Source organism: Aethalodelphis obliquidens, unplaced genomic scaffold, assembly GCF_003676395.1.
Source record: "Aethalodelphis obliquidens isolate GAN/ISIS:26980383/991018 unplaced genomic scaffold, ASM367639v1 scaffold36, whole genome shotgun sequence".
Classification (NCBI taxonomy): domain Eukaryota; kingdom Metazoa; phylum Chordata; class Mammalia; order Artiodactyla; family Delphinidae; genus Aethalodelphis; species Aethalodelphis obliquidens.
In genome coordinates this window covers 19,464,517-19,491,598 of record NW_020837980.1, presented here as the reverse complement: position 1 = coordinate 19,491,598, position 27,082 = coordinate 19,464,517, and the positions used below count along the sequence as shown (strand labels likewise).

At 40.8% G+C, this 27,082-nt stretch overlaps 1 long non-coding RNA gene across 1 annotated transcript; it reads left to right on the top strand.

Annotated features, from left to right (window-relative positions):
- Window positions 1-1,460: 1,460 nt before the first annotated feature.
- Window positions 1,461-23,161, top strand: LOC113632429 (uncharacterized). Its single transcript, XR_003437806.1, has 3 exons — window positions 1,461-1,558; window positions 19,558-19,657; window positions 21,384-23,161. It is a non-coding gene; the product is annotated as an uncharacterized LOC113632429 (long non-coding RNA).
- Window positions 23,162-27,082: the final 3,921 nt, after the last annotated feature.

Here is a 27,082-nt window from a genome sequence, read left to right as displayed (position 1 = left end):
GGTCAGGCCACTCAAGATGGCTGTTCTCTTGCTCTCTGTACGTCCCCTGCCCAACCAGTGCCTGCTTCACCTACACCCTACACACATAAATGACCTTCCTACAGACTTGTCCCAGGCCCCAGCTAGGATTGTCCTTATCAAAGGGGCAGTGAGGGGCGTGCCCCTCGGCTGGTAACTAATGAGCCAACCTGAAGTCAGTTCCTCCTATAAGTGGCAATCTCTCCTTCCCCGCCAGGAGCGAAGATTGCTGCCGTGTCCTGCCCGCCTTCCACCACACACGGTAGGGTGTCGCCCCAGGACCTTGCTTCAGACGTGTTAGCTCCCCCATCCATTCAACCATTGATGTCTCTGTCGCTGATGCTGGGGTCTTTCTTCGGTCTTTTATTTATTTATTTATTCATTTTTTAATTTTATTCATTTTTTTTTGGCTGCGTTGGGTCTTCGTTGCTGCGCATAGGCTTTCTCTAGGCGAGCGGGGGCTACTCTTCGTTGCGGTGCCTGGGCTTCTCATTGCGGTGGCTTCTCTTGTTGTGGAGCACAGGCTCTAGGCACGTGGGCTTCAGTAGTTGTGGCACTTGGGCTCAGTTCTTGTGGCTCAGGGGCTCTAGAGTGCAGGCTCAGTAGTTGTGGCAAACGGACTTAGTTGCTCCACGACATGTGGGATCTCCCCAAACCAGGGCTCAAACCCACGTCCCCTGAATTGGCAGGCAGATTCTTAACCACTGCGCCACCAGAGAAGTCCTCTTTCTTTGGTCTTAAAGCTGGGCAAGTGCAGTTCTTGTAGGCCTGTGGGGTGCAGTCCAACAAAGAACCTGATGAATGTATAAAATTGCTAACCCTAACTCAAGCAAAACAAGAATTAATTTCCTGGGACTGAATGAACTGATAAGGATGATTATAATTTTTCTGGCCTTTTGGGTTGAAACATCACTGGTTCTTTAATGTTTCATTTTTCAGATTTAAGGAATCCTTTTTCTCTTTTCTTTTAAGCTATCTATACCTTACAGAAATATATTAAAGTATACTTTTGTGAATAAAGATGAAATATTTACTTTTTCTCCCTACCTGATCCCTCTAGAATTTGGAAGCTTTTATTGAATATTTTGTTTTCATGGTAATATAATTATTTGCATATGTTCAATAAGAATCTGTTGTCCTGGGAATTCCCTGGCTGTCCAGTGGTTAGGACTCTGTGCTTCCACTGCAGGGGGCACAGATTTGATCCCTGGTTGGGGAACTAAGATCCCACATGCCAAGGGGCAAAAAAAAAAAAAAAAAGAATCTGTTGTCCTTGTTAACAGGACACAGTTTGAAATATTGGTTATATTACCAAGGCTTTGACTAGAATGGCGTATTTGAGAACTAAGGTTCACTGTATAGAGCCAATGCTTATAAAGCCCTCTTGGAATACCCATCTGATACCTGCCTTACAGGCTTCCTGGTCTTACAGGTAAGGAACATTGCTTCCTGGAAGGCCCAGGAGCCTTAAAATATATTGGGAACCCTGAGAAAGGAGGAATTCACCCAAATCTACAGGTGCTGCAGATGAAGACTGATGGTAAGTTCTGGCTTGGCTTCCTATCCTCAAAGAGGCTTTGAAAAATCGAATCTGAGTTCCCTGATTTAAAATTCCAGCAAAGCAGACTTAAAAGAGCCTCAGTGGTCAGTTACTTATTCTTGATACACTTATGTAAATAATCAGGCCAAGTTCAATGAGACTCGATTTTTTTTGCAAATTAGTCTTACTTTGATTACCTTTGATAGAAATTGGAGTGATGAGAGAGGGAGAAGTTCTGTTTCAGTGAAAAAATACAGCACATCCTTGTGGGTTGTTTTGTACATTTTGTCAGTAATTAACATTTCTAGTTTTTCTCTCACCTTTCTGACTTGGCACCACTGAGAACTAAAACCTGACTGCCCTGTTCTCATTAGGGCTATCTAAAAGGGCTCTACAAACTAATGCCAGGTGCTTCCGTGCTTTGCTCTGAAGAATAACCATGACTGTGACACTGATATACATGCCATCACCAAAGACATTCAAACTGAAAATCAGGAAATTGGAAGTTAGATTGTCACAGCCATCCTCTCTCCACCATCTATTTATGCTTTGAGTCCAACATCTAGAAACCTTTTTGACTGACTTTTCCTCTGGTCCTCAAAACTGGGTTTATCATTTGCTCCACCCATGAACCTTTGGGTTTTTGTTTGTTTTGTTTTGTTTTGTTTTAACAGAAATGCCTTTTCCCGGGGTAGGGGAAGAATTTTTAAAGGGCAGAATGAAGGGTACCAAAATGTGCCTCTTTGGCATATGAATTCTTTTGAGCTAAAGGCAATTGAGAATCAGCAGTTGCAGGAAAAGCTCTTTACCTCCCCCTAACTGCCTAAAAATAGAGTAAAATTTCCCCTTTTGTGCAGGAAATTTACATTTAAAAAGGCAATTTCTACTTATGTCTCTTACCAGAGAAAGAGCTACACCAGAGACAACTCTTATCACCCAAGAGACTTATCTGCATAGCGAGACAACCCTTATTTACCTATGGTTCCTCCCTCCCCTTTCCTTAACACACCTTCTCCACCCAGAGGCCCAGACTCTTGTCTTTTGTTTAGCTGAAGATGGGTATATAAGCCTCAATCTGGCTGTCTCCTTGAGTTTTCTTTTCCTTGTAAATCTCTATGTCTGTGTATATAACCATATCTGTTTGGTTGGGTTTTTTTTCTTCTCTCTTTCTAAACTGTTTCTTATTAGTTTAATTGGAGAGCCCAGCCAGTGAACATAGGAAGGTAGAGGGAGAAAAAAGTGTTTTCCCCTCATAGCCAAAGACCCTGGAGATGAGTGAGGCCAGGGTATCTGAAGTAGTTCACAGGAAGTGGCTGATATATACAGATAGTAAGTAATAAACATGGGATTCAAGCTCTGGCAGCCTGGCCTCAAAATCCATCCATTTCATTGAGCTTGAAGTAATCTTACTAAACTCCTTGGTAACTTCTTTTTTGTCAGTCTCTCCAGTAAGCCTCTTGAGGAAAGGGCAGTGTCTATCTTACCCACCATTATATCCTCAACATGGAACACAGTGCCTGACCCAAGGAGATGCTCGGTAAATATTGTAGAATGAATGAATAAAGGTGAGAAATGGATTTTAAGGGGCTATTGTCCATGTCATTATTCAAAGTAAAAACACTATTTGAGTTTCTAAATGGACAAATGAGAAGTACTGATAAGTGAAGGTAATAGACAAGAAGGAAATGAGATGGATGATGTAGCTTGCTCAAATTGCTTTCCAGCTCTAGGAGTCCTTGTACTATGGAGAACATCATTAAGGAAGCAGGAAGGAAGCAAAATCAGGAATTCCTTAGGAAGTTCAAGAAAGGAAATGTAGAGAATCTGGTACATTGTATGACATAGAAGAAGTTATGTAAAGATTTTTGAAACTGTGAGCCTATAAATGGGTTACAAAAATCCAGGAATCCTACACAATTTTACACAAAAACACATTTCTCTATATTCAAGCGCAAATTTCTAGGCAATGGTTTCTCTCATATTTGGAAATGAATCCGTAACCTCCACGTGGTTAGGAAACACTAATTGATTACAACAACTATAGATAATCTAGACACACTTCCTGTTTTTCAAATGAAGAAATCAAGGCCCCCAAATGTTATGGGACCTGATGAAGTTCAAACAATCAGTTAGGTGACAAAAAGGAGTGGGACTCGGGTCTCTCAATTCCCTACCCTGTATTCTTTGCTGTGCCTCAATGCCTCCCTGAAATTAAGTCAAATACTGTGCAAAGAAAAAAGAAAAGTTTAATTTCTTGGAAAAAGGAAGAGGAAATCCATAAAGACTGATCACAAAGGTAAAAGCAATAGAACTATAAGGCTGGAGGAGTCCCGAGGTGCACCTAATATTTCCCTGATTTCAGGAGAAACACCTCTAAATATTCTGGAATGTTTGTTTTTCAAGATGGTTAAGGAGGGCTTCCCTGGTGGCGCAGTGGTTGGGTGTCCGCCTGCCGATGCAGGGGACGCGGGTTCGTGCCCCGGTCCGGGAGGGTCCCACATGCCGCGGAGCGGCTGGGCCCGTGAGCCATGGCCGCTGAGCCTGCGCGTCCGGAGCCTGTGCTCCGCAGCGGGAGAGGCCGCAGCGGTGAGGGGCCCGCATACTGCAAAAAAAAGAAAAAAAAAGATGATTAAGGACTATGAAAGAAAGTACCAAAATAATCATTCGGCCATTCAACTGAAAAACAGAAAGAACTAGATTATCTTTATTCAAAACATAAGGATGAATATGTATCAAAGTCGTCCACAAAAAAATTTTTAAGAATAATAAAGGCACAAACTGACAATCTGTCAAAGTCGAGTGCTCAGTGTATGATGCAAAGTAAAAGAGCAGCATGATGTGTTTTCTCATAAATACTAAGATAACGAAGCATTATGACATTTGATCATTTCACAGTGTGGTCTCAAGGATAAGTCAAGTAAATGAAATCCATGCTCTCCAGTCCTTATGTTAGGCAATTAATCAACTTTTGTTCAAAGAACATCTGACTGTTAGGAGACCTGAGTTCAGATTTTGCATTTGCTACTGATTCTTGGACTTGGACCAATCACCTTCTATGGTTCTCAATTTTTTTGAACTTCAGAGTGGAAAAAAGAAGTTGATGTTGGGCAGTGTTTTTCAAACTTTTTTGATGGTTTTTATTTTTAAAATTTAATCTTTTTTGATTACCACCCATAGTAAGACATATTTTATACTATCTATATGAATAAACATGTATGCCTATAAGTGAAACTAAAGTGTCATAAAACAATATTGACCCTTAGTATATTCAAGGCACTCTGATATTTTCTATTCTGTTAGATTAGGTCCTGTTTCTTTTTTTGGTTTTTGGTTTTGTTTTTTTTTTTTTTTGCTGTACGCGGGCCTCTCACTATTGTGGCCTCTCCCGTTGCAGAGCACAGACTCCGGACGCGCAGGCTCAGCGGCCATGGCTCACGGGCCCAGCCGCTCCGCGGCATGTGGGATCCTCCCGCACCGGGGCACGAACCTGTGTCCCCTGCGTTGGCAGGCGGACTCTCAACCACTGCGCCACCAGGGAAGCCCATTGTTTCTTTTTTTTTTTAAATGCATGTTATGACCCATTAAATTGATTTCATGACCTACACATGGGTCACAACCTACAGTTTAAAAAACATTATGAAAAACATTAAAGTCACCAGAAGCTTTCATATTCTACTAATAAACTCTCTACAAGAACCACAAGTCAATAGTAAAATCAATTTCCTTGAATTTCTGTTTCCCCGCCCCACCACCACATTGAAGGTGATGATGGATAGTGATAAAGAATTATAGGTAACAAAGGGAAAGCAGGAGATCTGAGCATGCATGAAAGGAAATTCAACCAGTAAGTAATTTAGCGTCGACCACAGAGAAAAAGAAGACATTTACAACTAAATTGGAAAGTTTTCACTGATATTTTTTAAAGATGTCCCATGAACTGTTTAAGTTTTAAGAGCTTCTTAAGAGAATGTTTGAGAGAAGGAGGAGGCTGAAGGGGTAGGAAGAAGGAGAGGAAAGAAGAAAAGGAAGGAAAGAAGAAAAAGGGGTAAATGTTCTGGTGTTGGTTGATAGTCCCAACCCCTCTGACCTTCACAGACGCTAGGCCCAGCTCTTGAGAGAAACACTCTCTATACATGTGAAAGAGGATCTTCTGAGCCCTCTCAGTGGCCCCCACTGCTAGAGCACTCCTTTTATTTATTTATTTATATTTTTTAACATCTTTATTGGAGTATAATTGCTTTACAGTGTTGTGTTAGTTTCTGCTTTGTAACAAAGTGAATCAGCTGTACGTATACATATATCCCCGTATCTCCTCCCTCTTGCGTCTCCCTCCCACCCTCCGTATCCCACCCCTCTAGGTGGTCACAAAGCACCGAGCTGATCTCCCTGTGCTATGCGGTAGAGCACTCCTTCTAAATTACAATTCTGATCATTGTATGTCTGTCTAAAATCCTTCAGGGGCTCAGCTTCTCCAGGCTAACATGTACCCTTCAGCATGGCACACAAGCCATTCATAATCTGATCACATCTTCCCCCCCTTTCCCAATACCATCCACACCCCCAAGGCACACACACCATCACCAGTTACATCAAGTTCTTGGAGTTCCCCAGTGTCCCTTCTCATGCCTCTAAATTTTTTTTCAGGTCTTTTCTCTTTCTAAAATAGTCTTCCCTCTGCTCACCTCTCCTCGTCCTTCAAGTCTCAGCTCACGTATCCTCTCTCTGTCATTGCCCACCTGGTCTGTTCTCTAACACTGTGCTTACCCCAATCACAGGTGCCAACACCATGTATTGCAATACGTGTTTATCTTCCCTCCTAGACCATGATGTCCTTGAGAGCAGGGGTCATGTCCCTCCTATTCATGGGGCAATAGTGCCCAGCACATAGTACAAATTCCATAAATATTTGTTAACTTAATGAGTATGAATATTGAAGGACTTTTGTATATTCCACCTTTTCCAGATGCTGAGAATAACTGAAAGTTCTGAAATTCAGTGATGATACTTGCCGTTCAAGGGTAATCAGATTAAGTAGATAATCCTCCAGTCCCCGCAAAAAAACTTTAGCTAAATCTTCACATAACAAGTAAAGTATGAGTGTTCTCTGGTTAAAAAAGATGGTAATGATTACGCAGAATGGGAACACAAGCCCTTGGTGGCCAATCGAGAGAATGGTATCCTCCTAAAATGGCCCCTCCAAAAAAGTTTGGAATTAAAAAAGTGGAAAGAACTCAAAACCATAGTGGAGAGTTACCAGATTTTAGAAGATTTAGCATTCCAACAATATCTCCTTTATTAGTGGAAAATAGAGATAAATTTGGCTACTGGCAAAAATCGTATGTGTGAAAGAAAGCAAAACACCTCTAAAACTCTTAGCTATATTCCTACTCCGATTGTTAAAAGACTAGGGTTTTACTAAGACGATAAATCCTTGGTGTGAGAAATAAGTAACATGGGATCAGGATAATTCATTTTTAAATATGGTAAATAAAACGAGAGGGTCAATTAGATCTAACAAGGGAAAACAAGAGGAGCAAAGATAATGAATGTTAGCCCAAGGAGGGAATAAAATAAAATATCTGATATTAGAAAATGAACAGAGGTGAGCCCAATGAAACCCCAAAATAAGGAGAAAAAGACAGATCATGATTCTAGAGCTGCCAGGCAGACCCTTCTGGAATTAAAGTCATTTTAGATTTGGTGTTTTTACAGGAAACACAAGTGGACAGCTAGGAAGTAAAAAACATGCTTCCATTAAATTGTTGATAAAAAGCAGGTGAGGGAATATAAAGGCCTAGGGGCATGGTTTAAATCTCCTTGCCTCTATGACACACAGGATATCTCAATTAGATGATTTCTTTTCATTTCCTAAAGAAAAAAGGAACTGAATAAAGTAAATGCATTTATTGTTCATCAGAAAAAATAAAGAAGTCTGATGCCAAAAATACTTCTCAGTGATTCAAATTCTGATCCTTGGGGAACTCTTTGGGAAAAAAGTCTATGAACACATGAAAAGATATAACCAGTAAAATTACATGAATTCTTGAGGATAATCCAAGATACTGATATGATTACATTTTCATTTTTGTTGGGATTTCATCCTAAAAATTACTGATGGTTGTCTATTAATAGTAAAACTGTAATTTTTAGAATTTTTTGAACTATTTACAGTATCAAAATCTTTGACAATGAAAATGTACTATTATTGTTAAGAAGAAAAATCCCCTGCCTTCCAAAAATTCTGAGTAGATTAACATCTAAAAATTTGGTTTATTTGATCTGTTGTGGTAGAAATATGAAAATTTTGATCCCATCAACTCAAATCATTACTAAGATGATCTCTTGGAGACTATTCAGAAGAGCATCTAATCTAGACCCTTAGAAGTAGAACTTGGAGGACACAGTTGTTGTAGTAGCAGTGGCTTTTATAACCCTTCCTTCTCGGCAGAGGTGAACTTTTATTGTTGCTACTTGACAATAAGTAATCAAGTATGGTTAGGAGATTTTTAATTGATTTAGTTATTGACTATGTTATTACCAATTTCCTTGACTGAAAGAACAGAAACAACTCAGCTCAGATTTTTTTTTAAGTGGGTTTATTTTTAAGGACAGAGAGAATTCATGTAAACACCACTCATTCCAGCTCTTGGGAGCTGAGGATGAGAACTGGTAAACTGTCAGCCTGGGAGTCATGCTCTGTAAATCCTGGAGCCCCACGGCTGCTATTCTTTGCTTTTTTTCTGAATATCTGCCCCCATTCTTATCTTTGCAGACCAGATCCCTTCACTTACTCAATATTTCTGTTTTTCTGTGATATTCGCCTGCACATGGCTTTTTGTAGGTCATAAAACTAACCCCAAGCATGATGCTGCATAACAGATAGGCTCCCCTCAGCTAACACAGACTCTCAGAGAGCCAATTCCACATTGGTTCCGGAGAAGCTGCTGATTGTCTCAGCTTGGGTGAGGTGTACATACAGCCCTGTTCCAATCTGCCATGGAAGAAGAGGAACCAGGACACATTGCATCAACATGGCCACCTAGGCGCCACCTCTTCCACAGAGGCTTTTCTGGGGGGTCATTTCCAAAGAAAGGGACTTTGTGCTAAAATGTATCCAAAAGATATTTATTGTGTTTTACTAAGCAACTTTGGATGAATCATTATATTTAGTAATGAGATGAAAAATGTTACTGTTTAGATCTTCCTTGACTCTTCCAACCTGGTCACCAAGTAGCCCATTATTACTTGCTGTGGCTGCCAAAAGCCTCAATCCCAGGCTTTTCCTCACAAGTAATAACCCAACTCCAAAAGCATCTGCAGTCTTACTCCCCATCCACCGTCTCATTCCAATTTCAGCCTGCTCTTTCTTGGCTGAAACACAACTAATTCATACAAAAGTACTTATGACTAATAAAATAACTTCAGAGCAAGCCATTCATCTTCTCAGTGACTTCATTTACTTATCTCTAAAGTGACAGAGCTTGGATTAATTGACTCAAGTAGTTTTCTACTACAACTTTCTAACTTCCAAAGATAAAAGTTGATCACCCCTCCAAGGCTACTTGCATTTTTAAAGAGCATTCTAAATAATAGTTGACATCCATTTAGCGCTTTTTATATGCCAGACACTCTTCTAAGAGCTTTACGTATAATAATTTCTTTAATCCTTACAACAACCCAGGCAAAAGAGTGTGTTAATTAGGAGTATATTAATGGCAGTAACAAACAAAAGCAGAAAATACATACCTTAAACAAAATTGAAGCTGATTTCTCTCTCACAGCCCAAGCCGGTATGGGTGTTCCTGATGGTGGTGGCTTTCTCCCATTTGATTCAGGAAACCAGTCTCCCCCACCCCTGCCACCCACCTTTTGACTTTGCCTTCTCCTAGATCCCACTGTCATCTGCTTTCAGCTATGGAAGGGAAAAGGGTACGGACAAGGTACCCACATCTTAAAGAGTCTGGCCCAGAGTGACATATCTCACTCCCACTCATACTTTATTGGTGAGAACTAGTCTCAAGGCAACAGCAGGATGCAAAGAAGATTAGGAAATGTTGTCTCAAATAGGACAGTCACTTCTCAAAAATATTATTTTTCATCACTCCTAATCTACACATTTTTTTTCACACTTGAACATCTCTTTGATAGGAGTGCAGCATTCAATCAAGAACAAGTATTCAGTGTAAATTCTTATTCAGTTGGAAGCGTTTTTTATATCTTAGCAGTACATAAAATTGGGTATTTGATGACCAGTGAAATCTTAGGTTAGATGAGATTCGGTCTAGAATATGGAAGAGGGAGCGCATATTTTGGTCCTTCCTTGGTCTGCCATTCTTTCCGCCAAGTATTCATGCACACCCATCTTTTCTTACTCCAAGAACAAGTACAGTCCAGTCCAGTCCCAGTAAACCACTCGAAGTCCAGCATCTTTGGGTGGCATGAAATCTTCCCATCTAAAGCTCTTCTCACATGGTAATAAACAAACCTATAGAGAAGTTATCTGTACTTCTCATTATATGATGGTAAAACAGAGACAAGATAATCATAATAAAAACTTCTATTAAAGCAATTATACTCCAATAAAGATGTTTAAAAAAAAAAGAAAAGAGAGAAGAATCAGGAATGTATAGCAGTCATGGGTGCCTGGCAGTAATGGATTCTGCTTTGGAAGTTATCGTAGACATAGTTTTAAAAATGCTTGGCCAATGCATAACATGGGTCTCCATCTTTCCAGTACTGAACATCTGTTTCTTTGCTGTCTGCTGCCCACATGTTCAGCCAGATATACTTACTTTAGGTTTTTGTTATAGCACCTCCTTTAAAGTGCCAATTCCTATGTTAATTAGGGTAATGTTAGGGGCAATAAATAATAGACCCCAGAATATGTGGCATAAACATAATAGAGGTTTATTTCTCATTCATTTGACCACCTACAGTAAGTGTTCCCAGTTGGTGGGTCCCTTTCCTCCATGCTATAATTCAAGGATCCAGTCTCCTTCAATCTTGTGGTTCAGTCTTCTCCTAAGGCCTCATCTTCAAATGAATTCATCTGGTGGAAGGAGATGATAAAGCGCACCTACTTCTTAAATCATGACCTGAAAATGCCACACATAACTTCTGCTCACATTCCACCAGTTAACATGAGAAGGAAGGCCATGCCAGGTGCAGGAGGAAAGGGGAAATATAGTCTTTGTCTGGGTAGCTGCTTCCAGTGACAACTCAAATTCTCTGAAGGGCAAGCACAAATTTTGATAAACAGCTAGTTTTTTTCTGATACAAGAAGATGAAGATTCAATCTTGAATAATAGAAGTTTGTTAGCAGGGGAGAGATTTAAATGCTAATATTAAGGAGTTCCTCACAGGGTGCCTCAGATCATAACATATCACTAACCACCAACTCTGTCTTCTAAGTCTGTGCCTGTGTCTTATTTTGAAATATCAGATGAATTATCTATGGGCACACACAGACTGAAAATGAAGAGATGGAAAAAGATATTCCATGCGAAAGGAAACCAAAAGAAAACTGGAGTAGTGATACTTAATATCAGACAAAATACACTTTAAAACAAAGACTGTAATAAGAGACAAGTGCATTACATAATGATAAAGGGATTAATCCAACAAGAAGATATAATGTTTGTAAATATTTATGCTCCCAGCATGGGAGCACCTAAATATATAAAGCAAATATTAACAGACCTAAAGGGAGAAATAGTAACACAATAATAGTAGGGGACGTTAATACCCTACTTGACATCAATGGACAGATCATCCAGGAAGAAAATCAACAAGGAAATATTGGCCTTAAAGAACACATTAGACCAGATGGACTTAACAGATATTTACAGAACATTCCACCCAAAAGCAACATAATACACATTCTTCTCAAGTGTACATGAAACATTTTCCAAGATAGACCATATGTTAGGCCATGTAACAAGTCATAATAAATTTAAGAGGATCAAGACCACATCAAGCATCTTTTCCAAACAACAGTTGTATGAAACTAGAAATCAGTTACACAATAAAAACTGGAAAATTCACAAATATGTGAAGATTAAACAACATGCTGTTGAGCAACCAATGAGTCAGAGAAAAAAATCAAAAGAAAAATCAAAATATACCTTGAGACATATGAAAATTGAAATGTAACACACCAAAATGTATGGACTGCAGCAAAGGCAGTTCTAAGAGGAAAGTATAGCGAAAAAATCCCTACCTCAAGAAACAAAAAAGTCTCAAATAAATAGCTGTACACCTCAAGGAACTAGAAAAAGAACAAATGAAACCCGAAGTTAATAAAGGAAGGAAATAACAAAGATTAGAGCTGAAATAAAGAAAGTAGAGACTAAAAAGACAACAGAAAAGATCAGTGAAACTAAGAACTGGTTCTTTGTAAAGATAAACAAAATTAACAAAACTTTATCTAGGCCCACCAAGAAGAAAAGAGAGAGAGGATTCAAATACAATCAGAAATGAAAGAGGTGACTGCAACTAATACCACAGAAATACAAAGGATGATAAGAGACTACTATCAACAGTTATATGCCAACAAATTGGACAACCTAGAAGAAATGGATAAATTCCTGGTAGCATAAAACCTACCAAGACTGAATCATGATGAAATAGAAAATCTGAAAAGACTGATTATTAGTAAGGAGATTGAATCAGTAACCAAAAACCTTCCAAGAAACAAAAGTCCAGGACCAGATGGCTTCACTGTAAATTCTACCAAACACTTGAAGAAGAATTAATATCATAATTCTTCCCCGAAATAAAAGAGGATGGAACTCTTCAAAACTCATTTGATGAGGCCAGCATTACCCTGATACCAAAATCAGACAAGGATGCCACCAAAAAAAAAAAAAAAAAAATTACAGTCCAAAATCCCCAATGAACATAAATGCAAAAATCCTCAACAAAATATTAGCACACCAAATTCTGAATTCGACAATACATTAAAAGGATCATACACCATAATCACGTGGGACTTATTCCAGGGATGAAAGGATGGTTCAGCATCCAAAAATCAGTCAATGTGATACACCACATTAACAAAAAGAAGAATAAAAATCATATCATCTCAATACATGCAGAAAAGTTTGCAGAATTTGACAAAATTCAACAACCGCTTATAAAACCTCTCAGCAAAGTAGGTATAGAGGGAACATACCTCAGCATAATAAGGCCATATATAACAGACCCACAGCTAACATCATACTCAATGGTGAAAAGCTGAAAAGCTTTTCCTCTAAGATCAGGAACAAGAAAAGGATGCCCACTCACCCCTTTTATTCAGCATAGTATTGGAATTCCTAGCCACAGCAATTAGGCAATCAAAAGAAATAAAAGGCATCTAACTGGAAAGGGAGAAATAAAACTCATTATTTACAGATGACATATTGTATATAGAAAACCCTAAAGACTCCATTAAAAGACTGTTAGAAATAATAAACAAATTCGGTAAAGTTGCAGGATACAAAAATCAATACATAAAAATCTGTTGCATTTCTATACACTAATAACAAACTATCAGAAGGAGAAATTAAGGAAAAAATCCCATTTACAATTGCATCAAAAAGAATAAAATACTTAGGAATAAAGCTACCAAGGAGGTGAAAGACCTTATATTGAAAACTACAAGACATTAATAAAAGACTTCGAAGGAGACAAAAATTAATGAAATCTGTGTTCATGGATTGGAAGAATTAATATTCTTAAAATGTCCATACTACCCAAAGCAATATACAGACTCGATGCAATCCCTATCAAAATTCCAGTGGTATTTTTCACATAAATAGATTAAATAATCCTAAAATTTGTATGGAACCACAAAAGACCCCAAATACCAAAACAATCTTGAGAAAGAAGAACAAAGCTGGAGGCATCACATGCCCTGATTTCAAACTATATTACAAAGCTGTAGTAATTCAAACAGTATGGTATTTGTGTAAAAACAGACACACAGATCAATGCACCAGAATAGAGAGCCCATAAATAAACCCACACATATATGGTTAATTAATTTGAAATGAAGGAACTAAGAATATACAATGGGGAAAGGACAGTCTTTTCAATAAATAGTATTGGGAAAACTGGACAGTCATATGCAAAATAATGAAACTGGACTACTATCTTAAACTATACACAAAAATTAGCTCAAAAAGGATTAAAGGCTTGAATGTAAGACCTGAAACCATAAAACTCCTAGAAAAAAACATAGGTTGTAATCTCCTTAGCATAGGTTTTGGTGGTAATTTTTTGAATCTGACAACAAAAGCAAAGGCAATAAAAACAAAAATGAATAAGTTGGGCTACATCAAACTAAAAATCTTCTGCACAGCAAAGGAGACCATCAACAAAGTGAAAAGGCAACCTGCTGAGTGGGAGAAAATATTTGCAAATCATATATTTAATAAGGGATTACTATCCAAAATATATAAAGAATTCATACAATTCAATAGCTAAAAAATAAACAATTTGATTAAAAAATGGGCAGAGGATCTGAGTAGACATTTTTCCAAAGAAGACATAGAAACAGCCAATAGGTACATGAAAAGATGCTCAACATCATTAATCTTCAGGGAAATGCAAATCAAAACCACAGTGAGATATCACCTCACACCTGTTAGAATGGCTGCTATCAAAAAGACAAGAAATAACAAGTGTTGGTGAGGATCTGGACAAAAGGAACCCCTTGTGCAGTGTTGGTGGGAATGTAAATTGGTGCAGCCACTATGGAAAACAGTATGGAGGTTCCTCAAAAAATTAAAAATAAAACTGCCATATGATCCTTCTGGGTATTTATTTGAAGAAAACAAAACACTGACTCAAAAAGATATATGCACCCCCATGTTCTTTGCAGCATTATTTGTAATAGCCAAGATATGGAAATAACCTAAGGGTCCACTGATGGATAAAGAAGTTGTGGTATATGTACAATGGAATATTTTTCAGCCATAAAAAATGGAATTTTGCTATTTGCAACAATATAGATGAACCTCAAGGGCATTATGCTAAGTGAAATAAGTCAGATAGAGAAAGACAAATACCATTTGATATCTCTTACATGTGGAATATAAAAACAGAAACAGAGACTTCCGTGGCGTTCCAGTGGTTAAGACTCTGTGCTTCCACTGCAAGGGGCATGAGTTCAATCCCTGGTCGGGGAACTAAGATCCCTGCATACCGTGTGGCACGGCCAAAAAATAAATAAAATAAATAAAAACAAACAAAGAAACCACACTAAACACATAGATCCAGATCAGTGGTTGCCAGAGGCTTGGGAGAAATGAATGAACTGTTTGGGGTTTTGTTGGTTTTTGTTTTTTTGTGGTACGCGGGCCTCTCACTGCTGTGGCCTCTCCCGTTGCGGAGCACAGGCTCCGGACGCGCAGGCTCAGCGGCCATGGCTCACGGGCCCAGCCGCTCCGCGGCATATGGGACCCTCCCGGACCGGGGCACGAACCCGTGTTCCCTGCATCGGCAGGCGGACTCTCAACCACTGCGCCACCAGGGAAGCCCTGTTTGTTTCTTTAGTGTAGCTTAAATAATTGAATTTTAAAATTTAAAATTTTAAAAAGCTAGGCTTTGTGGGAGGAGAGAATTGATGGAAGATTTTTTTTCACCTGGAATGAGATAGATAGATAGATAGATAGATAGATAGAAGATAATATAATTAAGGAGTTCATCAGAGGGTTCCTCAGATCATAACATATCGCTATCCACAACCTTGTTTTCTAAGTCTGTGCCTGTGTGTTATTTTGAAATATTAGATGAAACATCTATGATGAAAATAAAATCAAGAATAGATGGTAGGGCTCCCCTGGTGGCGCAGTGGTTGGGAGTCCGCCTGCCGATGCAGGGGACATGGGTTCGTGCCCCGGTCCGGGAGGATCCCACATGCCGCGGAGCGGCTGGGCCCGTGAGCCATGGCCGCTGAGCCTGCGCATCCAGAGCCTGTGCTCCGCAATGGGAGAGGCCACGACAGTGGGAGGCCCGCACACAGTAAAAAAAAAAAAAAAAAGAATAGATGGTAAAAATTTTTTTAAGTAGCTAGCAATGGTAATAATAACCATATAGTAGTAGTCTGCTTTTTTTTTTATTGGTTCTATAGGCCAGGCACTGTGTTGAGTACTTTTCAAGCATATTTTAACTCAGCAGGTGTTTAACCTCCCTAACCTTCTGCACACAACATGGTAAACACCTGCTGAGTTACATAACACCTAGACATGCCTCATTCCAAGGCCTAATTCTTACCCATACACCAATTATTTTTCCATCTTATAATTCACAAAGCCTTAAGATTTCTTGAAGAAATGCCTGAGAAATACTGAATTAGAAGTTACTGATGATAGCTGGTAACAATATAATCATAAATATAAATGAATTACCTGAATCTACATGCCAGTCCTTGGCTAAAAGGTTATCAAATGATTCAAAACATACTTTTTAAACCATATTACATATGGTTTATATAATCAAAAATTTAAAAATTAAAGATACTTATAGAGAACTTGCAGTTTGAGAAATATTTCCCTATTGTATAATGCGTGGATTCCTAACTTAAGCTGTAATACTTTCTGCTACTGTTTCACAGAAACTCTTAACTTGCTAAGAAGGGTTTTCCTCCTTGTTAATGTCATTGGCCCTTGAGCCTTATTTTCTTTCTAATCTTGTGGGTCATTTAAAGCATCATTGTTCCACTGAAACACCAAAAAGTGAAGATTCTCAAGGGCCGGCTACAGGGAAGATATAATGGGTCCTCCTCTTGAATGACCAAGGGTGACAAGAGAAGTAACGCCAGCCAGCCAGGATTTCACTAGAAAAACGTGCCAGTTTTTGGATGTAAGACAGAGAAGAACTCTGACAGACGAGTCCCAGTCCAGGGAAGGCTGGCCTGCAGGGCCCCACCAAAGGCTCTCCTTGCAGGCAATCTCTAAAGAAGGTGTGAAATAGGATAAGGCAGGATCTCGTGAATATTCTTCAGCTTTGCCATCTTGAGGCAATGTCTCCGTTTTTTACTGTTAGCTGCCATTCATTTCCTGGGCTTCTGAACCTCAAGTCTTTGATTGTTCGGCTTCCTCCTAGTTAGACTGATCTGCAGTAGTACATTACATAGGATATACGTAAGTGCTAAGATCTTGCCTCCAGACAAAGGGACAGAGGCACGAGCTCTGCTTCACGGAGGCTGCCTACCCCAGGACCAACCTGCGCGCCATAGCAGGCATTGTAGGAGAGCACGTGCACTCAGCTGATTCTGAGCCTAAGCATCTGGGAGCAAAACACGTGGTTACGTTACGCTAGAGGCAGGGGAAGACGTTGTATCTTCCTCTTACAGCAAACTCCAGAGTGTTCACTTTGGAGACTAACAGTCTGATAACCAAACACAAACGGCAAGGAAACAGTTTAGGGATCTCCCAGGGAGATCTAGTTTGTTTTAAAATGTATTACTGAAGAGTCATGAAATGTTAGACTTGCAAGGAACTTAAAGATCCCATCTCATCTGAAGGTCACAGACTGACAGCCTAGGGCCAAATCTGGCCCACAAAGGGAATGTGTTTTATCTGGCTCATAATTAGAATTAGTTGTCAACATTTAAAATAAGGAGAGTTCACATTATTTCTTTAAAAATCTAGATTTGAAAAATCGGAAGATCTGGCAACCCTGACTAGCCAGCATTTCTCCATGGCTGTGACTAGAGCTCGCGGCCATTATGCCCTTGGGACACTGTACATACTCCCCAGCTTCCGGCAGCCTTGCTTCAATTCATCCACACATCCTGCCTGGACTCTGCTGGCAGTTTTGCATTTGCAGCCCTTGTTAGACCAACCTGTTCGTTTTTTTACAGCTGAGGAAGTGAGGCCAGAGAAGCCAAGTGACTCATCCATCCACACCACTTTTTCTAATATAACACATATGTTGGTGATGTTTCCGTGCACTCCTTTCTCCATCCCCGTGGTTTTTCCCAAAGAGATTTGGCAAGAAAGCACACAGTCTGAGGAAGGGACAAAGATGATGTCAGCCAGAGGATAAGTTAGAAACTCACTAACTGAAACTCAAGAGACGTCGAAAGGGAATGATGGGAGGGAGTGAAGGAACAGAGACATTCTATGTGGAATAAAAACAAACGAGAGAAGTATACCTGAAGAGATGAGGTAACGTGGGGAGAAAGACCAAAGGAGGCAACGAATTGATCTGCTCCTCTAGAGACGTTCACATTCCCGGAAAGCAGCAGCTGACAGAATAGAGGAGGCTGCCCAAAGCAGAGACTCCAAAATCCAAATGATCAGAAAAAATAATTCGAATTTATAAGAGATTTCTTCTTCGGATTTATCTATTTGAAAAAAAAAATGTGTGAAGAAAAACAGAGGTGGCTTCTCAGGGTTTCCTGAGAAATTATTAACAGGAGATCAAAACAATTATCTGAAAGAATAAAGCTTTGCAAGAAAAAAAAAGAAGTTGATGTTTAAGGGTTCAGCAAAAGTTTTTCTTGAAAGAAAAATGAACCAAGATTTAAAAAGAAACAATAGAATACGTGTGTAATTAGCATGCGAATTTGGTGCTGGTCCCGGCTCTGCCACTAATGGGCTGGGTCACTTTGGGCCAAACCCTGCAGTTGTCTAAGGCTCAACTTCCCCTGCCGTGAAGTGAGGGCCTTGGGCTGATTCTCAAAGCAGCAGCAGGGGGGAAATTCTTAGGGCTCATCCCAGACTTACTGAGGCTCTGCCGTCTGTGTTGTAACAAGCCCTCTGGCTGAGAAACCTGTAAAGTTTGAGAACCACTGAGAAAGCCACCAGCCAGATGATCTCTACGTTCCTTATGGCTATAAACTAATTCCAAGCAAAAGAGGAAAAAGAGCTGGGTTACCCTAGTAGCTGGCATGAAAGGTCTTTTAAAAAGATATTCAATAGGACAGGACATGATTATTTGTTTCGAATGATGCAAGTATTTGGTTAACCATTCAGTTTTATGAGATGTGAGAACATCATGCACAGGCAAGGAGCTTTCCAACAATGAAATGAAGTGAGTTGAAGCAAAGTTAGAGACCGCAGGTGGCAAGACGAGGACAGACACATATGCATCAGCAGTATTCTCCCTATGAGGGTACATACATGTGCACACACAGGCTTAGTGTTCAGACAAGGGAAGAAGGGTTCCTTCCTTTCGGTGTTGAAGTTCTACATTAAAAAAAAAAATTAATGAACTACCTTATAATGAGCTCCTTTATATTAATGGTGCTCGTGTTTACAAAAATAAAATCTTCAAGGCTCATTGGAAGTTTTAGAGGCGTCATAGGGCTCAAAGGTTTTGAGTTATAAAACAAAAAGCAAAGCAAAACAAAAGCAAACACACAAGCAAAGAAGCAAAAGAAACAAGAAAAACCAACCCCATAATCAGCTTCTCTTTGTCCAGCATCGTTGAAGATGAACAAGCCTGCAGAGCCGAGAGAGTTCAGCTCGTTCTCCATAGCATCCTCTTTAGGTCTTCCCTCTTGGCCTCCAGGGATCTGCTCTTTAATTTCTTTTCCTTGTCAGTCAGTTATGTTGGTTCATTCACTGACTCTTAACACTGAAGTATGAATAAACTTCATGATGTGCTATGTCAACCAGGCATTTTCATTGTGTTTTTCATAATGAATTCTAGAATAAAAGGTTCTGTCATCTGTGAAAGAAGCTACAGGTGTCATCTAATAGGTAGGGAAATTTTTGAAGGGAGCAGAAAAGCCTCCAAGGTCAGGAAGGAGATCTCTGAAAGTTGATCTGATTTAGTGATCATCTTAGTGTAATTGGGAGCAGTGTTAGCAGGGGAGGTGGAGTAGCAGGGGAGGTGGAGTAGCAGGGGAGGTGGAGTAGCAGGGGAAATGGAGTAGCAGGGAAGGTGGAGTAGCAGGGGAGGTGGAGTAGCAGGGGAGGTGGAGTGGGGGAACAGTCCAGGAGCCTGTGATAAAATGAATAGAGACTATACTGGCCTCTTTGCTAAAGAATGTTCTCCCACAGGAAGGAAAATCTGCAGGTTGGCTAGGCAAGACCGTCTGTATCAGTAATTACAAAATCTGTATGGAGTCTCTTCCAGGACTGAAGACGTCCTTCCCCACAGGTGAGACCTTTTCCATCCTGCTTCTCTGCCCCATCTTTTTGTGCATGAGTAGAGATTAGCTCCTCTCCCATCCCCCTAATCATAATCCATTTTCTGTCCCAGGAGCCAGGGCCACTGTGTTGACTGTGTAGGTTGTACCCTACACAGAAGGGCTCACTTGTGTGGCACCATGCAGAGGGAGTGGATGGAGGCTGAAGTCTAGTCCATGCTTCCCTCACCAAACCCTGTGTTACAGGAGGCGGTGCCTTTTTGTAACTCACACAAAGGTACCCTATGAGCTAGCCACGACCATGCCAGTAACCCCTGCATCACCATCACCACCATCCCTCTCTAGAACTCTTTTCATCTTATAAAATTGAAACTCTTTGCCTGTTTAACAGTAAGTCCCCATCCCCCCTCCCCCAGCCTCTGGCAACCACCATTCTACTCTCTGTCTCTCTGATTTTTACTCCTCTAAGTACCTCACATAAGCGGAATCTTTTTGTGATGGGCTTATTTCACTGAGCATAATGTCCTCAAGGTTCATCCATGTTGTAGACTGTGTCATAATTTCTTCCTCCTTTAAGGCTGAATAATATTCCACTGTATGTATAGACCACATTTTGTTTGTTTGTTTTTGCCCATGCTGCACGGCATGTAGGATCTTAGTTCCCCCACCAGGAGTGGAACCCATGCCCTCTGCAGTAGAAGCAAGGAATCTTACCCACTGGACCACCAGGGAAGTCCCTAAACCACATTTTTTGCGGGGGGCTGTGTTGGGTCTTTGGTGCGCAGGCTTCCTCTAGTTGCAGTGAGCGGGGGCTACTCTTCATTGCGGTGTGTGGGTTTCTCATTGCAGTAGCTACTTCTGTTGCGGAGTCTAGGTGCATAGGCTTCAGTAGTTGCAGCACACAGGCTCAGTAGTTGTGGCTTACGGGCTCTAGAGCGCAGCCTCAGTAGTTGTGGCACACAGGCTTAGTTGCACCACGGCATGCAGGATCTTCCCGTACCAGGGATTGAACCCATGTCCCCTGCATTGGCAGGTGGATTCTTAACCACTGTGCCACCAGGGAAGCCCCCCTTCCATGAAACTTTAAGTATACTGTACTATATCTGTTTTTGCTAACAGAATTTTAAATCTTTTTTTAAAAATTTAAATTTGCTAAGTGTTTTTTGCTTCTCTCTAGTTGTGGCATGCTAGCTCCAGAGTGTGCAAGCTCAGTAGTCACCACACGCAGGCTCTCTAGTTGTGGCGCGTGGGCTCTAGAGCGTGCAGGCTTAGTTGCCCTGTGGCATGTGGGATCTTAGTTCCCTGACCAGGGATCGAACCCATGTCCCCTGCATTGGAAGGCGGATTCTTAACCACTGGACCACCAGGGAGGTCCCATAAATTTGCTAAGTGTTTCTGACAACACAGCAATAATGTATCACAAGAGAAAAGAGGCATCCTTGGGACTTCCCTGGCGGTCCAGTGGTTAAGACTCTGCATTCCCATCGCAGGGGGTGTGGGTTCGACCCCTGGTTGAGGAACTGAGATCCCACATGCTGCGTGGCACGGCCAAAAAGCAAGGAAACAAACAAAAATACGAAATGCATTGTTGCCAAAGAGCCTTGGAAAACAGTAATTGTACCTAAAATGGCCAGAATTCATCCTTAGAACTATTTAGAATGCCACTAACAAAACAATAACTACTTTGTAACCTATTTAAAGAAATATGAATCAAGAATCTCTTATTTGTAATTCCAGAAAACCATGAGAAACAAATTTTTTCATAACTAATTTGGTGGAAGAATCTGATGTGAACTGCTGGAGGCTACTTGATTATCTGGATTTATCCTATTTGTTCTGGATATTCACATGTTTGGCAGCTGAATCCTTTAAATGTTTGATTCAGAGGTCTACTACATTACCTTTCTAAATCCCAAAGATCTGAATTCAGAAACACATCTGGCCAAAGCATTTTGGCTTAGGGGCTATGAGCCTGTCATATGTGACAGGAGATTGGTGGTGAGCGTCTGTGTATTTGCAAGAAGGATGTGATTCCACTTGCAGGAGTGTGGTGCCCCAGACATTCTGAAGGATCCAGCAGTACAAATAAAAACAATTATATCCTGAATAAAACCTACTTTTAATGCCAAGCTGGGCTACCAAGCAGTAATGGAAATCTCCAGCACTGCCCCCCCCATATACACACACAAATACAAAATAAATAGAAAGAGACCAAATACATTCCAAACCAAGGGGAAAAAAAATTGAAAAAGGAAAAAATAAACACAATCGTTGCAAAGATTTTACAGTGACATATTAGCCACAATAGGCTACTTTATGCTATGATGATAAATCAACTTCACTATCTCACTGACAAAACACAAATGAAACTGGCTTCTCTCTCCTACTTCCCAGCAACGCAGGTTGGTAGGAGACCCTGCTCTGCAGCTACTGAAGGGCTTGATGGATGAAGGCTTCGCCATCTGGCATGCTGTAAGTTGTTGCAACAGCATAAAAGAACACATGGAAAACTCTGACCGTTTCCAACTTTGACAAAGGGTGATACGTCACTTTCATTCCTATTGCACAGGATTACTCTCACGTTGCCTCCCCTAAACTTATAGGGCATATAGGGCAGTGTTCATATAGGGCAGTGCAAGGAATGTTTGCCAATCATGACCATAAAAGGAGAAAAAAGAAACAGAGAAATAAATGGGACAAATAGGAATGTAAAATAACATGGTATAAACAAGTCCAGAGAAATCTATAAATTACAATACACAAATGGAGTATCCTCACAAGTAAAAAAGCAGGTCATGTCAGAAGGGATTTCTTAAATCTACTTATATGATGTTCAGAAGAGAGCCATCAAAAATGTTAGAACAAATAAAGCTTAAAAATAAAAAGGCAAAAAGGGATAAAGAGGCAAATATCAAACAAAAGAAAGCTGATACGGCTATATTTGTATTAGAAATAATAGACGTTAAGATTAAAAAAATAAATATAAAGGAGGACACTCATAATAGTTTTTTAAAAGCCCAATTCACCAGGAAGACATAAAAATTCTAAACTTATGTGCACCTAGTAAAATAGCATCAAATTACATACAGTAGAAATTGATAAGGTGAAGAGAGACTATGGCCCACAAAGCTTAAAGTATTTACTATCTGGCTTTTTATAGAAAAAGTTGTTGCCACTGTACATGGACATAAAGCATCTCAACACATTTCAAAGTATCAGTATCAAGCGACAACCATCTTTGAACTGAAATGCAATGAAGTTGTCAATAAACTTGTCAATTAAGACAAGTTTAAAAATTCCATGCTTTCGGAAATTTGAAAGGAAACCTCACTTTTAAATAATGCATGTGTGAAAGGAGAAATAATAATGGGAATCTTAGAATACTATGTAAGAAATGATAATGAAACTGTTATATATTAGAACTTGATAGATGATCAAGGATGAACAATTAGGACCTCACTAAAGGCGCTAATTGCAGTGCATTAAAACAGGCCAAACATGTGTAAATCTATGAGTTTAAACACTTGGGGAAAAAGCTAGTAGGTCACCTTGGGAAGATGATCGAGAACCGTTCGTTATTTTGAGAACAGGTAAATAAAGAGAAAAAAAATTAAATTAAGCATTTATCACGTCTCTCCTACGTGGACTATACCCATAAGCAGTCAATAATCAGCTGGAAACACTGGCACAGGTGGACACGTTGAAGCTTGCAGGGAAACCCAAGAGGCCAATCATAGCCAGCTGCCCAAATGAGCCTCTAAAAGGGAGCTTGTGGAGAAATCCGTGGGAAGCTGTTGCCTCTGTGGGCAAATCACGGAATTTAAGAGCAAGGACCAGCTGGAATCCAGTGGTGACCTCTGTATCCAACCACCGCCATATCTGACTGCAGCAAACTTTTGAAAGCCACTACTTCAGTTCTGCCTTCCAGATTTCACGCAGGCTTTCCTAGAGCCGACTGTAACTCAGAACCATAAGGAAAAGGGGATTCTGGAAAAGAGCAGCACAGTTTAGAGTCGTCCGCCGTTTCCCAACTTGGCAGCCATACATCTTCTTTCAACCACTTCTAAATACAGATAATAGCAAAATCATGTTTCCACTTAAGATGTAACTACCCCTCATACAACTGAAAAGGCACTGATCGTCTACCCAAAACAATCCACACATGGGATCTGTTTTTCAGTGACGTCCATTTGTCCTACAGCTGGACCTCACTCATCTTTTAATATCCTGTAACTTAAAACATTAATGTTTTATGTTAGATGGTAGAGAAATGGGAGAGGAAAAAAAGAAAAAATGGTGCGTGTGTGTTGCAGACAGAGGCAACAGCTGCCCACCTCACCTCACACACACATTCATACCAAGGAGAAAATACACTCAAAACTACTACCACCCTCATTTCTGCAATTGGTCAGCTGATCATGGTTGGTGTTTATTAAACTCCTTTTCCCATTATCCAGGTAGTATTCTCTGCTCTCAGGAAGCACCTCAGCTTTCCTGGTGGGTTACCCAAACCTTCACTCCCAAAGGATCTGTAGCATTTGCAGTCCTGCTATATTGGGGTGTTGTAGTTTTCTGTCAACTTTTTTTCATAGTACATAGGAATATGAAGAGGTGTCCCCAGAGGATCTGTTGAATTCCAGAGTTACTCCACCCTGCTCCCATTGTGTAGTAGCAACCCAATTTCCCTTTGAGGATTTGGGATCAGTCACACTAGCTAATATATTAAGCTGCCTTTTTGTTTTGGCTGGTTGGTTCAGTGGCACGAGAAGCTCAAAATGTCAAGGTTACAGTTTCAGCTTCCACTTTGGTAGAAACACTGCTGTGTCCCCAGTGAAAACACTCTTCCTTTGGGAATTAAGATCTCTAAACCAACAGAGCACACAGTTCAGAGGACAGGAAGTATCATTTTTACTAGTGGACCATTGGAGTTCAGAACAAGAGGGGCCAATCCCATTTCCACCTCCTGATTCTTGGAAGTGAGAGAAGAAGCACCATATGGTGGTTGCCTGCTCAGTGCATTTATTGCATCCTGGAAGAAGTTACTCCAGCCTTGCAAAGTGTTGCCACCCATCTGGTACCACAATTGAGTCTTCAAAGGGCTATCCCACTACCCTATCAAGCCAACTGCTTCAAAATGATGGGGAACATGATAAGCCCAGTGAATTCCATAAGCACGAGCCCATTGCTGTCTTTTACTTGGTATAAAATCAATTTCCTGTTCACAAGTGACACTGTATGGAATACTCTGAGGATGTATAGGGCATTTTGTAAGTCCACAAACGGTGGTTTTTTCAGAAGCACTGCAGACAAAAAAGGTAAATCCATAACCAGCTCTGACTGCTGGAGGGATTTTTTGTAACCACTGTCCTTTAGAGCCACGCCTAAGTGGGGCAGTACTGCCACAGTTGTCCACTTGCAGATGCTGGCAGCATGGTGCCTGAGAACCATCTGCACTCAAGCCTGAACTTTTTCGTCCTTAGCAGAACTTTCTCGACATAGAGAACTTCCCATGAGGCCGTACGTGTGGGTTGACAGAGAGGAGGCGATTTAACAGGAGTAAGAGCCGTGGGGATCTGAGCCAGTGGCTCAGGTAACTTCCTCATGCCTTTAGGACCTGCTTGTGCCCAAACTCGCGTATATTACTTCCACTCAAGTCGGAGCGCTGCTGTGCGTGCCCAGCATGGTGGCTTCCCGGGTCAAACAACACCGCATTCAAAACGGGCAGATCAGGTTCCATGACAACGTGGCAGTCCAAAGTCAAGCATTCAGTCTCTTCTAGGGTTCCGTAGCAAACCAGAAGCTGTTTCTTAAAAGGAGAATGTTTATCTTTAGAAGATGGCATAGCTTCGCTCCGGAGTCCTAAAGGTCTGCAGTGTAATTCACATAATCCTGCCAAGGGCCCCTACAACATCCCTATCTGTCATGGGCATTTCAGATCTCAGTGGGTCTTCTGGATCAAAGGGCTCAACGGGCAGAGGAGCAGTCACACAGCTTGGGCCTGTGGCAGAGTCTTCTCCTACGTGAGGTCCCATTGAAACCTGGAGGCGCGGTAGAAGTCGTGCTTCTTTCTCTGGAGTGGGAAGGCCTAGATCCAGCAACTTGTTCACCTTACTAGAGATATCTTGACCATGCCCCAGATCAGAGGAGGCAGTAACTAAGGTGGAAAGCCCCTAAGCTTTTGTGAAATTTATTCTCACCCTCTGGATAGCTGCTACTTCCTGCTCGTCAGGTCCAGTCAACATGCTGTCATTACTGTAATGGACCAAAACAATATTTTGTGGAATGGAGAGGCAATCAAGGTCTTTTCAGACTAGATGACGATAGAAGGCTGTAGAGTTGTTATAGGCTTGAGATAGGGCAGTACAGGGTATTGCCAGCCCTACCAGTTGAAAGCTAACTGCTTTTTGTAGTCCTTACTATGGGAATTAAGAGAAGAAGTATTCACCAGGTCAAGCGCTGCATACTAGGTACCAAGGATTGTACTGATGTGCTCCAATAAGGAAATCTCATTTGGAGTAGCAGATGCATTTGGAGTTATGACCTAATTAAGTTCACCATAACCCACCATCATTCTTCAAGACCTATCTCTTTTTCTTTTTTCTTAATTAATTAATTTATTTTTGGCTCCGTTGGGTCTCCATTGCTGCGCGCAGGCTTTACCTAGTTGCGGCGAGCGAGGGCTACTCTTTGTTGCGGTGCGCGGGCTTCTCATTGCGGTGGTGTCTCTTGTTGCGAAGCACAGGCTCTAGGCACGCAAGCTTCCGTAGTTGTGGCACGCGGGTTTAATAGCTGTGGCTCGTGGGCTCTAGAGTGCAGGCTCAGTAGTTGTGGCATACAGGCTTAGTTGCTCCGCGGCATCTTCCTGGATCAGGGCTTGAACCCGTGTCCCCTACATTGGCAGGCGGAGTCTTAACCACTGTGCCACCAGGGAAGTCCAAGACCTAGCTCTCATTCACAGGCCAATAGGTGAAATGAATGGGAATGTAGTAGAAATCACCACTTCTCCATCCTTTAAGAACTTTATGGTGGCACTAATCTCTGTAATTCCTCCAGGAATGCTATATCATTTGATTTACTATTTTAGCAAGTAAAAGCCATTCTAGGAACTTCTTTCTGGCCTTCTATCATAAACCCCTCACTTCATAATTTGGGGAACACTGCAGGGATTCTGCCATTTGATGAATATGTAAATTCCAACTCTGCATTTCAGAACTGGGAAAATAATCGTGGGGTGGGTTTGGGTATCCACCAAGCCCACTGTGAATTGGGCTCAAGTCAAAACTCCACCTATTGGGTTTCTAGGAATCAGTGTTAATTCAGAGCCAGTGTGCAGTAACTGCCCCCAATTCTCGTTGTTCCCCCTTCCCTGATGCAAAACCATACTGGTAGGTGGCCACATGTGCCTGTGGGGAAGGGTGGGTAGAAGATTTACAGCA